Source organism: Gavialis gangeticus, unplaced genomic scaffold (assembly GCF_001723915.1).
Source record: "Gavialis gangeticus isolate Ggan-Ray unplaced genomic scaffold, GavGan_comp1, whole genome shotgun sequence".
Lineage (NCBI taxonomy): Eukaryota > Metazoa > Chordata > Crocodylia > Gavialidae > Gavialis > Gavialis gangeticus.
In genome coordinates this window covers 23201347-23210378 of record NW_017729009.1, presented here as the reverse complement: position 1 = coordinate 23210378, position 9032 = coordinate 23201347, and positions in this window count along the sequence as shown.

Below are 9032 nucleotides of genomic sequence, written 5' to 3'. Positions count from 1 at the left end.
CTCCCCCCGCCACACAGCCGCGACGCGGGGGCTTCAGGCCCGTGCCCTCGAAGCAAGCCGGGGCTGCGCTGCCAAGGGCTGGGGCGCACCTGGGACGTGCTGCCCTCCCCTCTGAGGAGGGGCTTTTCTCCCTGCTGCGCCAGGCCTACCCGTCTCTCGCCCTGCTGGCTGGCAGATATTCCTGGCGTTAAAACCTCAGGTTTTGCTCCACACCCGCAGGCGGCTTTTTGGAGGTTAGCAGAAAGTGAGCAGAAACCACTGACACGCTGCTCATGCTTCTCAGCTTCTTTGCAAACACAAAGGCTGAAAACTGCATTGTAAGAAAGGGTAAGCTCAGGTGCTGATGTACATACTTGACTCCAGGACTTGACGCTTTTTTATTGGGGCGTAAGTGCCTATGCCTTAATTTGGCTTTGCTTCCTTCTGCACCTGGCAGTATTTCCTATGTTTCAAACGGAGCCGGGTCCCACTGCAATGTTCATCCCTGCCCATTGCCCCATAATTTGTTCCCCCAGTCAAGTCCACTTTCTCTTTTCCTTCCAGAAGGCAGGGTGAGAGAAAAGTAGAGAGGTAGTTAGTCGTGTTAATCTGAAGTCAGGCACATGGCAAGGTAGAGATGCACCTTATAGAGTAGCTAAATAAGCCAGGGGCTCCCAAATGGTGGCATGTGTAGCCCTGGGGGTATACAAGACGTCTCTGGGGAGTACACAGGAGAAATTGTGCAATGGTGGATTTAATTTTCATTATAATAATAATTGGCATGTAAGGGGTTAAAATATTGAAGGGGTTAAAATATTAAACATGCTGCTAGGGGTACACATTCAGCTGGTAAGTCTGGAAGGGGTACACAATAAGAAAAAGTTTGAAAACTTCTAAAATAAGCTCTATAGAGAGCATAAGCTTTCAGGAACTCAAGCTTACTTCATCAGATGCTGAGTCTGAATCTGATGAAGTGCACTCAAGTTCACAAAAGCTTATGCTATCTGTCTATCTATCTTATTTGATTACTCTGTAAAGGTGCATATCTACCCTGTCTTTTGCCTGACTTCAGACTAACATGACTAGCTACCTCTTTTCCTCCCGCCCTGCGTTCTCCTGTGGTCCCCTCATGCTTCTGTACTTAGCATGCTCTACTCCAACCTGCCCCCCAGTGAAAACAAACACCTCGCTTGACCCATGGTGCTCAACCTTTTCAGACTCTTAAACACTACTGGAAAGACTTGAGGCACCCCTCAGAAAATGCCAGCTCTTAGTTTTCACTCTTTTCTGGACTAAAAGAACAGGGCAGTTTTCCTGTTGCAAAGAACTCAGGAGGCGCGTCCCCATGAGCAGGAACGTGCGTTCCCTGGGGACAAGCAGCAGTGGTACGCATTTGTGTCATTGCTAGTTGTCCCAGGGAAGGTCCCTGCACATGCACTGTAGCGCGTGGCAAGTTGCCCCAAGTGGGGTAGGGGAGGCTGGGGCCGGCACTTAGACTGGCCCCAGCAACTTTATCTGGGGTCCTGGGGGCCCCCCTGGGGCTCCAGTGGTGGCAATCCAGGTGTGCAGAGCCTGGCTGGCAGCCAGACATGGCTCTGGCTGGCCAGGCTCCATTTTCAGATGGCGCGCACCCCACATGTGCCACCCCTCGTGGTGTCAAAAAATCCCACTGCGCTGCAAATGAGCAGTGCAGTGAATGCCCGCATGTATGGTGCATGCAGTTTCCTGCATTGTAGATGGGTCTGCAGTGCTGCAAACTGCACATGCGTGTTTGTGGGGACACAGCCAGAAAGACCACAGTGTTCGATTTCTATTTGAAATCTCTGGCTTTATCCTGTAAATCATGTTTGCAAACTTAACATTGTGTGGCACCCCATGGCACCCTTGAAAGGATCACAAGGACCCTGGTTCAGACTCACTAAATAACATGTCCATGTGGTCTTGGTGTCACTGGCACTGAAGTCTCCCTTCCTCTCCCAATCCAATATATTTTTCTCACAAAAGATTTACAGTCCAGATTTATATTCTGCGGACAAGAATACGGAAGGGTTCTTAATAACTCTGTGTTATTTGGTTACAAGGAGTTACTCAGTATACTTTCCCATTGATATGAAAATGAAAAATCCAGCACTGCACTTTCACAAAAATGCACACTAAGTGTCTTTTCAAATAGGAAACTTGAGGTTACATGGATGATGCTAAAGCACCTGGAAAAGTATCAAGCAATATTAAGGGAGTCTCAGATGGCTAGTAGTATCTGTTCAGTGACCAGAAATGGTAAAAATAACCTAGTGAAAGTTTAATTAAAGTCAGTTGAGAAGTACAAAGCAATTAAAACATGGCAGTACCAAGGGATAGCAAAGTGCGCTGGCCTTTGCCACCTGCGTATGTTGGTAGTTATGCAAGTACTAGCTACATACTTGGCTCTCTCTGCAAAATGGGTAAGAACTCATTTTCACTAACTGTGGGAAACTCAGCACTGGGGATTTATCCCAGTTACAGGTATTGGCAGCCTGATGCTGGTGGGGCAGCCAAATTTGCTATACACTATAATTTGCATCAGTGCAGCTTGCTCTTGCTTATTCTGCACCCATGGAAGTTGTGGTTTATAGTAGCTAAATTAATGGCTGAAATCCCCAATGCAAACAAGTCCTATATAAATGGTCACATCCATCTATTTTGCCATCTTATATTACAGTCAGTAATCACCATGGTATGGTAGCATCCTATAATGATCCATCCTGCCATACAGACACCACCAGTATACTCCAAACCTGAAAATTCTCATTGGCAAAACTTCCAATAAGAGAACTCACCCTAAAATAATTCAGTTTTAGGCAAGCCTCACTGTGCCTTCTAGTACACAATCATTGACATTGCTAAAAGGATCATACTACTCTGAATTAATTTTGTATCCTCCACTTTTATTTTAGATGTAAATTTAAAAATATTCTCAAGTGAAAAGTATTCCTATTTTAGCAATGTAAAGTTTACTCTCTTGGTGGGTGCTTCGTTTGCCTAGGGGTTTGGGGCAAGAAAGTTGCATGATTAAGCTCATTCTTAGGTAAAGAACAACAGTTTGAGCATGTGTTGTGCTGTTCACACTTGCATAACTAGTGTTACAACCTACACCCCTATAAAAGGTGTTACATTTTAACTAACATGTTTTGAAACCCCAGTGGAGGCAGGTAAGTATCTATGTAGTTCTCCAGAAAACATTTCCTTTCCCAAGAAGTTACCACTTAAGGCCTGATCCTGCAGAGACTCACGGATCTCTTTAACATACAAGCTTGTGAATTATCTTGTTGATTTCAAAGTTAGGAGCCTAAGAAAAAAAATCTCTGCAGCACTGAAGGAGTCTAATGATTTTCAGGACACCTTGATCACAAGCAACTTTTGTTCAAAAGAAACTCTAACAGTAATGGCTAGCCCTGGCTGTATGTTTACTGCATTCCACAAGGAGCAGATTATTGTTCTGCTGAAGGGATACAATTGTTTTGCCACTACAGGCTGTCCTCAGATTTATGACACACTTTTCAGGACCCAATTGTATCTCAAGTCAAAACATTGCAACTCAGAACCGATTTTCTCATAGGAAACAATGTTATAAATGGGGGATTGGTTCCTGAACCAAGGCCTGATACCCTATTTTCACCAAAAAAACCCCCAGAATTTTATACTCAATCAATTATAGATGGGTAATGTAGCTACATTAATGTATTTATATTGTAAATAGCAATCATATTGATTTGGAAAGACTTCTTTGAGGTGACTTTGCTGGACTTTTTGAAGGGCTCTTGGTTGGACTTTTTGAAGGGTTCTTGGCTGGATTCTTCTCAGGAGTCTTGTCTGGTTACATAAAGAAGGTGCCCAAGGAAGTTTGGACAGATGTTGTCCAGGGAGATGGGCAACGCAGTAAACTTGTTCGCCAGTGTGGCATGGCATCGAATCAAGCGTTGTAAAGTTGAAACTGATGTCAGAAAGTTGAAACAGGGTGTCAATTTATAAAAGTTGTAAGTGCGAAACATTGTAACTTGAAATGTTGTAAGTCGAGGACTGCCTGTACATACAGATTGGAGAAACACAAGCATGGGTCTGTTTCACAGCTATTGTAGATGAACTGTAATAAATTGCACTGAAAACAAGGGTAGTGACATCACAACTACTAATTACTAGACCCTAGGGTGCCCTGAGTTCCTTTTAAGGGTGCCATACAATGGTTGGGGTCCAAGAAGGAGTCACAAGATAAACCCAGAGGCCGCGTCCAGATGGAGTGCAGATGTTTGTTTCCCCAGGGATGCCTGTGCCACATGCTCTCTGGCGTGTGGCAAGTTACCCCAGGTGGAGTAAGGGAAGCTGGGACCAGCAACTGCTGGTCCCAGCATCCGTGCTGGCCCCAGAAGCCTTACCTGGGGTTCTTGGGGAGCTGCAGCCATGGTGCTCCTGCAGCTGGGAGCCTGGCTAGCAGGCGAAGCATGGCTTCAGCTGGCCAAGCTCTGGCTTTGGGTGGCACATGCTGCCACCATGTGCACCACCTCACTTTTTTTTGGCATGTGTTTTTTTGACCCTGGGATCTCATGGTAACAGAGTGGGGAACGCCTGCATATGCGGTGTGTGGCACCACAGACGGGTCTGCAGCACCACATACTGTGCATTGTCTGGATGTGACCAGAGACTTCAAATAAGAATCCATAGTATTAATACATTCTGACCTGTTGCAGTCTTCTGGTGTTCTTTGCAACAAAAAACTGCTCTGTTATTTTCCCATAGTCAAAAAAAAAAAAAAAAATGAGTGAAAAATAAGAGCTGGCACTTTCTGAGTGGTGCTTTGAGTCTGACAAGAGGTGTCCAGAGTCTAACATGTAGTGCCTTGAATCTAAAAAGACTGAAAAGCACTGAAATAAACCCTTCAAATCTTCACTGAGTGTTCCACTAGCACAATGGGATTCATTTTAAACAGTATTTCCCCATCACTTTCTACACCAAAATTGATTGAAGATTTTTAAAATGATGACAAAGGATGTTTGCACATATTTTCAAATTAACTCCAATTAATTTAAATAGCATTTGCTATCTCACTAATGGAAAATAAGGAACAGCTCTTCTAGTCCTGCTAGCCTTTTCTGGATGGCTCATCTGGGCTGTCTGGTTTATCAGCACACGATGCAGAAATAATCAGGGCCACAACAGCAACAACAATTTAAAAACAATTCACCACAGTTGAGGCAGAAGTCATCCTCACATTTTGCAATTAAGATATTTTATTAACCAAATTGGTTGATGAAATCTCTATAGCAGAGAGAAGATCCTGTGCAAAATAACTGATTACATTCTCTCCAATGATGAATTTAACTGATTGTCAGTGACAGCAAAGATAATGGAGAAAAGATCCAGCAGAGGTTTACTGGGTGACCAAACAGCTAATTTCTAGGGCTGGAATCCTGTCTCCCATCAACTCAGTGCAATATATTGATTTTAAAGGGCAAGGATGTTACACCGTTAATTGGCGAATTAAAGGGACTGATTTTCACCATGCTGAACACCTATGAATGCTATTGACTTTGACTGGAATTCTGCTCACTCAGCACTTTTGCAAATAATTAAAGCACAGACAAAACAAAGAGAAGAAAACTGAGAGAATGAATTTGGTGTATAGGAGAGGCAATAGAGACAGGAGGAAAAAGGCAAAAAGGAATAAACTTCTATTATTCTTTCGCCCATCCTCATTTTTTTTTCCCTTTCATACTGCTTTGATAAAATGGTAGTTTAATTGATACAACGTCTGGTATAGCTGCAGTTATATCATTATCATTTTGCAAACCTTTCTGAACCACCTCCTTACTCTTGCTGAAGAGCTCCTCCTGGAATCTCAGTGTGGGTTTAGGCATCAAGAGGCATAGCTTGCCAGCTGCAGGAGATGTGTCAGGAACAACATAAGCCTCTCCACATGGCCTTCTTTGACCTCACAAAAGCTTTCGACTATCAGCCAAGAAGTGTTGTGGAAGATCCTTCTGAAGTATGGATGCCCACCAAAATTTGCCACCATTCTCTGCCTGCATGATGGTATGTAAGCAGTGGTTCTCAGTAATGGATCCATTACAGATCCATTTGAGGTTAAAATGGGAGTTAAGCGAGGCTGCATCATTGCTCCAATGTTCTTCTCAATATTCCTTGCCACAATGGTACTTCTGACCACCAGCAAGCTTCCAGCTGGAGTGGAGCTCAACTACTAAATTGATAGTAAGCTGTGTAACCTCAGCTGACTCCAAGCCAAAACCAAGACCACTCCAAATAACAATTATTGAGCTCCAGTATGCTGATGATGCTGTAGCATGTGCTTACTTGGAAGCAGACCTTCAAGCAATCATCATCTTTACTGAGGCATACAAGAAAATGGTACTGATGCTTAACATTCAGAAGACTAACATCCTCCACCGACAAGCTCCTAATGAGCTCTGGTAATCCATCCGCACGGTGAGTCTCTGGAGAACACCGAGTATTTCCCATACGTTAGAAGCCGTCTCTCACGGAAAGCTGACATCAACAAAGAAATCCAACATAGCCTTAAATGTGCAAGTGCAGCCTTTGGATGCCTGAAGAAATGGGCGCTTGAAGATCATGACATCAGAATCAAAACCAAGATCGTGGTTTATCTAGCAGTCATGATCTCTGCCTTGCTTTACAGAGCTGAGACACAGACAATGTACAGGAGACATCTAAAGTTCTTTTTTCCTCATCTCCTTTATCCACAGGAATTTAATGAATGAGATATTTCATTATGAGACAAGATGGATGATGGCATTTGCTCAGTGATAATTTACTGAGATGAGCAACCTATGTAGATTAACAGGATATTAAATCCAAAAAAATATCTTGAGAGGTAACATCGTTGCAACAGAACTGCTAGCCTAATGCATTTTAGGTAGCTTAAACTGTAGTCTTAGTCTCAGAAGAGGGAACTTGTAATTGAAATAAAAGCTGAAGTTTCAGTTTTGTTTGCTTGGAGTCTGCATTGACAAAAATAATTAATAGAAAAATTTACAAGAGCCAAAAGTCAACTGTGCATCAAGATTTGGTCCTGAGTTCCTTTTTGCTCCAGGGTAAAAGCAAGTTGCGCCATGACTGTCCCTAATGTGGAGAACTTCCATCTCTACTAACTCCTCACGCCCCTGCCAGATTGATTCCCACATATGCACAGAAGGAGAAATAACTCATTCCCATGCTGTGAGACACGAAGCTCTTACCCTGCCACTCACGTAATGCGATATGTATGGTTTACAATTTGGATCCGAGTTATTTCAATCTTTGCACAGACAGTTCTGCAATGACTGAAATAGCAAAATTGTTACATGCTCATTATTTATGGAAGCAATGATACTATTATGCACAATCCAGTGACTTAAGTCAAGTGAATTCAGATTTTTATTTTTTTTACAAACTCTTTTTCAGTTTTTATTTGGAGAATCAGTCATCTTCCAAAGTGGTATAGCCTGGAGTGTAGCCAGAAGGGTGCAGCCACTCTAATGCTACGAGAGTAGCCTTTGTTTTGTCAAAGATGTGGGTTTAACTTCCCTGGGAAAAGCAACTACGCAACTCCTTTGTCCACAAACCCTTGATTTATAAGTGGGGGAAGTAGTGGGACAGGAAGATGTAGCATATTTTATTTTTCTTCCCTAAAAGAATATGAGAGAGAGTTCCCATAGAAAAGCCTCTGGCTTCAGGCTGTGGAGCTGGCTTTGTTAAGTCAAGTGAAATAAAACCCACTTTGGTTTCTCTGCCACAAGCTTGTACTTCTGGGCTACTTGTACATGTGACGGGGGTTTAGTCCCCTAAATTGAAAAACCCACCACTGTTTCAATTTAGGGGTTTCTGTGTTTGTTATGGTGAGGAGCCTGATCCTTTTTGTCTTTTTCTGCAAAGCCTGCCTGCCTCTCTTGCAGCTGGGGAGCAAGCTGCTGGTGGGCCAAGCGGCCCCTGCACTGTGGGGGTCCTGGGTCCTTTCCTTCATGGCAGTGGCACCCCTGGGGCTGCCTGGGCAGGCTGCTAGCAGCCTCAGGGATGAGGCTGGGTGCTGCCTCCAAGCTGCGGCAGCCCCTGGCCTGGTAGCAGTCCACCTGGGCAGCCCTGGGAGGTGCCACTGCCATGGAGGGAAGGATTGGGGCCCCCCACAGCTCAGGACCCCCAGTAGCTTCATCCCACGCCCTCTGGCTGCAGGCAGGCTCTGTGAAAAAAACAGATTGGGCCCCTCACCACTTTTTTCCCCCCTCCCAGCAGAGCCTGCTTGCATGACCTGTCGGCAAGCCAGCCCATTCCTGGGTAGTCCCAGGTGGCAGGCAGGTGGCGGGGATGGTGCACAGTGCACTGGAAGCCCCAGCGGGCTCACGGAAGAGTAGGATCCAGTGGGTGCTGCCGCTGAGCTGGGGCAGCCCCTGACCTGCTGGCAGCCTGCCCAGGCAGCCCTGGGGGGTGCCACCACCACAGAGGTAAGGACCGGGGGCCCCTGTAGCTCAGGGGGCACTCAGCCCACTGGCAGCTTGCTCCCTGGCTGTGAAAGAGGTGGGAAGGCTCTGTGGGGGGGGGGGGGGGGAAAGGATTGGACCCGTCTCGCCGCTTCTGCCTTCAGCCCACCTCTTCCGTGGCCAGGGGGAGTTGTCAGATTAAAGCCTGCAACATTACAAGTAGCTACAATGCAAACTAAACTACATGGGGATGTGGTTTAGTTTGCAATGTAATCATTTCACATAAATCACAAAAAAACCCCAAATGTGTAAAGTGTGATGCAATTAAACCTCAAAAACAGACAATTTTCATCACGTGTACAGGCGCCCCTGATGTTCAGTTTTTGCCAGCACAGAGGTGAAGACTCACAAGCAAGCCCTAGAAGGATCTTTGTGCTACAAAGTTCCTATTGCACAATTTCTAATCAGTCAGGAGCTAATTATTTGTCATTATTTTAATCCATTGGTTTTATTTACATGGGGACTGAGAAGGGAGAAAAAAAAATGGACACAATCAAAAGAATCTTACTACATTTAACAGTAAGTAGACCTTGA